Source organism: Amphiprion ocellaris, chromosome 15 (assembly GCF_022539595.1).
Source record: "Amphiprion ocellaris isolate individual 3 ecotype Okinawa chromosome 15, ASM2253959v1, whole genome shotgun sequence".
In the NCBI taxonomy this organism is placed as follows: Eukaryota; Metazoa; Chordata; class Actinopteri; family Pomacentridae; genus Amphiprion; species Amphiprion ocellaris.
The window spans coordinates 34,619,526-34,624,428 of record NC_072780.1 but is presented as its reverse complement, the minus strand read 5'-3'; positions in this window follow the sequence as shown (position 1 = coordinate 34,624,428).

Below are 4,903 nucleotides of genomic sequence, written 5' to 3'. Positions count from 1 at the left end.
TAGAGAAAAAATTAATCTGGCCCTTCCTGCAAATGTCACAGATGTATCATCGAGTACAGATACTTTAGAATTGGCTGTAAGACCAGATGGATATTTAGAATTTTTCACTCCCATACATCTCTCTGAACTCATTTCAATAGTTTCTACATCCAAACCATCAACATGTCTTTTAGATCCTATCCCAACTAGACTGTTCCAGGAGGCTTTACCTTTACTTAATTCCTCAATGTTAGATCTGATTAATCTCTCTCTAGTAACAGGCTATGTACCACAGGCTTTTAAGGTTGCTGTAATGAAACCTTTACTTAAAAAGCCCACTCTAGATCCACATGTTTTAGCCAACTATAGACCAATTTCCAACCTCCCATTTCTCTCCAAAATTCTGGAAAGAACAGTTGCAAATCAACCCTCAATAATAATAATAATAAAATAGGACAAAAATCAATAAAAAATACTTGATTTTAATACTTTATAACAGCTGTAGATCAATATTTCAGTCATTTTCAACTCTTAAAATGTCAGTTTTGGGAACATTTAGGCCAGATATCTGTATAATAATCCAGATTAAAGCAGATTAATTTGGATTAATATCTTGCTAACATTACTATAAAGTTGGGAAATAATAAAAAAATAGAACAAAAGTCAACGATAATAGCTGATTTTAATGCTTTCAAACAGCTGCAGTTCAATATTTCAACCATTTTCAACTATTAAAATGTCAATTTTGGGAACATTTAACCAAAATATGTGTATAATAACACAGATTAACTCAAACTATTGGAAAAAACACATTAGGAAAGTGTTGAGGAATAAAAAAATGGAACAAAAGCAAATAATAATAGCTGATTTTAATGCTTTCAAACTGTTGCAGTTCAATATTTCAGCCATTTTCAACTATTAAAATGTCAATTTTGGGAACATTTAACCAAAATATGTGTATAATAACACAGATTAACTCAAACTATTGGAAAAAACACATTAGGAAAGTGTTGAGGAATAAAAAAATGGAACAAAAGCAAATAATAATAGCTGATTTTAATGCTTTCAAACTGTTGCAGTTCAATATTTCAGCCATTTTCAACTATTAAAATGTCAATTGTTGGAAGATTTAGCCCAGATATCTGTATAATAAAGCAGATTAATATCTTGCTAACATTATTTAAGAGTTGGGGGATAAAACCACTGGACAAAATCATTTTAAAAAAACTTAATGTACTTTTTAACTGAAGCTACAGTCCTTAATTTCAAACATTTTTGACAACTAAGATGCTAACTTTGGGAATATTTGGCCCATATATCTGTAAAAATGGTTAAATTTGCAATTTAATAGTTAAAAATGATTTGGACTCACTACGTTTAACCCTCATGTCGTCCTGCAGGTCAAACTGATCTGTTTTAAAGTTTGAAAATGTGAAAAAAAAAAGAATTTTTATGTCCTCATTTTCAACATTTTTGGGACCTTTTTTGAACATGTTCTGGTTGAAAAAAAGAAATGTTAAAAAAAATGTTTCTTTAAGAACATTCAGAAAAAATCTACCAAAATCCAGCGAAATTCGCTGGATTTTGGTAGATTTTTTCTGAATGTTCTTAAAGAAGATATTAGAAGTTTTACTGATATGTATGGAATCACTTTAGATATTTGTAGGATTTTTTTGGAAGATTTTTACTCATTTTTTGAAAATAATCACAAGAATTTTCTTGCCAAATTTTTTTTTTTAAATTAAACTTGTAGGGAATTATTGGAATTTTCTTCCTGAAGGTTTTGCAAATTTTCAGAAATTTGGGGAATTTTTTTGCTGAGTTTTTTGGATTTTTTTCAGACAAGGAAACAATATTTTTTGGTGCCTGTAAATGAGGACAACACGAGGGTTAAGTGAGGCAAAGTTTGGAAACTTGAAAAAGTCTTTATTGTTGGAAAACAAAATAAAAATGTGACTGAAAAATGGAAGAAAAATTAATCTCAGTGGAACCAAATAAAAAATACACAAAACGTAAGAAAGCAGCATCACTTTCAACAGAAATAAGTGATGGTAAATATGGTGAAATGGCATTAAAAAAGAAAAATAAAGAACAACAGATTAAATTTACGTCTGTTTATAGAGTCTCTCCTGTATTGCAGCTTCACAGTTTGGGTTTTTTTTGCATCTTTTGCTCAACATCTTCCGTGTTTCCAGCTCTGACTGCATCCATCCTCACACTAACACGAGAATCAGTTTGATTAAAGAAGAAATTAGAACTAACCTGACACTAGAAGCGTGGACAAACTTTTCCTTCCTCATGTCCAAACACTTCTCTCTGTTTTAGTGACATCATATTTGTCTTTTCTGGATCTTTCTCCTGCTTTTATTCAGAATTTTTCCTGCATACGGAGCTGGAGATGAGAATCGAGCAGAACTCTGTGAAAAGAGCGGCGCTGCTTTTAGTGGAAATACCTGATGATAAATATAATGAAATACCATAAACCAGGGGTGTCCAACATGAAGCCCGTGAGCCAAAAGAGGTCCTCCAAAGGGTCCGATCCGGTCCTCAAAGTGTAAAAATTCCAGAGAAGACATTAACTGCAGATTGTAAATTAGTAAAACTATAAATTTAAAATCATTTCTAGACCATGACAAGTTGTTTGGATCAGAAAGTAAAATACTAGATTGTTCTTTGTTATTTTGTTATTTTGTGTCTCATTTTTGTTATATTTTCTCTGTTTTTGTTGTTTTTGTCTCACTTTTGTTGTTTGTCTCATGTTTTTGTTGTTTTGTTTCTCCTTTTTGTCTCGCTTGTGTTTTTTGTTTAAATGGTGAAATAAACATTTTTTGTCACTTTCTTTTTGGTCTAATTTTTTGTCTAATTTTTGTTTTGCTTTGTGTCATTTGTCTTATTTTTGTAATATTTTGTCTTGTTTTTGTTGTTTTGTGTCTTTTTTTGTCTGATTTTGTGGTTGTGATCCTCCAGTAAATCCTCTCTGGTTCAGTTCCAGGTGACTAAATGTTGTGTTCCTTTGTCGACACTCTGTGATCTGGAAGTTGTAATGTGGAAATGATAAACTGAGGCTGAATGTTGATGAAACTGAATTTATTTTTCTTCATAAATTTCAGGTTGTTCATGATGTTTAGTAAAAAGATAATTCCTGAAATGTGAACATTTCTGCAGTAAAACAAAGGAACCATTAGGAGTTGTGGTTATTTCTAGGCTATTCTGCTGTGGTTTTACTGGTTTTACTGGGCCGGTCCACTGGAGATAAAACTAGACTGGATGTGGAACCTGGACTAAGATGAGTTTGACTCTCCTGGTATAAATGGTGAAAGAAACAGTTCCATTTTAAAGCTTCTGTTCTCTTTTTTCTCTTTTCTTTGTGTTTTTCCTGTTTTTTCCAACATCTGCCAGCAGACTGAAGCATCTGGGAACTGATGCCGGTTTAATGATGGAATAATGCATGAAGGCGTTTCTCTGAGGACGAATAAACGACAAATCAACCTTAATAACGGAGAAAAGGTTGAATCCAGAGGAGCTGGAGCGACTGAGCGTCTCCTCAAAGCGTCTCCGAGGCCTCGTGACCTTCCTCTTCCTGTTTCTGGATGTTCACGGCTGAAAATGTGAAAATGAAGCATGAAACGGTGGCGTGATAAACTGGCAGATAATCATCTTTTCATTAAACTTTCATCCCCACTGACTTAAATATTTAAGAGCCCAATTACAGAGCTTCTATCTGCTCCTGAACCAGAAGGGAGGAGGATCTGAGGGGCTCCGCTAGGGTCTGAGGAGGAGGTGATGGTGAAGAGGAGGAGGTCTGAGGAGGTGAGGAGGAGGAGGAGGAGGAGCAGAGAGATGCTGAGATGTTGAGCATCCTGATGAGACAAACAGAGAGTTGGTGTTTAACAGTCGGAGCAGCGAAGCCCAGAGGCGGTTCCTGTGTGAAGCTGCGATAAAGGAGGAAGTCTGACGGGGGGAGGAGGAGGAGGATGGAGGGGAGAGGAGGAAGGAGCTGAGGGGGGAGGTGCACTGTAAAAAATCACTTTAACCCTCCTGTTGTTTTCATTTACGGGCACCAAAAAATATTGTTTCCTTGTCTGAAAAAAATCCAAAAGTTCAGCAAAAAAATTACCCAATTTCTGAAAATTTGGAAAACCTTCAGGAAGAAAATTCCAATAATTCCTTAAAAGTTTCCCATAAAAGTTTTATTTTTTAAAAATCCCCCAAATTTGGCAAGAAAATTCTTGTAAATATTTTCCAAAAATGAGTAAAAATCTTCCAAAAAAAATCCTAAAAATATCTGAAGTGATTCCATATATATCAGTAAAACTTCTAACATTTTCTTTAAGAACATTCACATAAAAATCTTATGTGAATGTTCTTAAGCAACATTTTAAACATTTTTTCCACCAAAAAATGTTCAAATATTTCCCAAAAATGTTGAAAATGTGGACATCAGAAGTTTCACTGTGAAAATATTTTTTTTCCCACATTTTCAAACTTTAAAACGGGTTAATTTGACCCTCAGGACGACATGAGGGTTAAAAAAAAAACAGTAAATAATGTCCACATAAAAAAATGTTTTCAAAAATAGTTGTTTATTATTTGACAACGTTTTATTTAAATCAGCTAAAAATGTAATTATTTTACAGAGAATTTTTATTATTTTAAAATACAAGGATTAAGAAAAAATCTGTAATTAATAATTCAAAAATGTTAAATTATGTCACAGATTTTTCTTATTAATAACAGATAAAAATCACAGCATTAATGTCGTATTTTACATGTTGACTGTTAATAAATGATTGTTATTATTTTAAAATGAGTGTAGAATGACAGTTTTTACAGTTCCTTAACGCTGCAGAACTTTAGTGTCTTCACATATTTCCTGTCCTTCGCTGTCAGGCTGGTGCTGTGTTTTTTACAGTGTGGGGGAGGC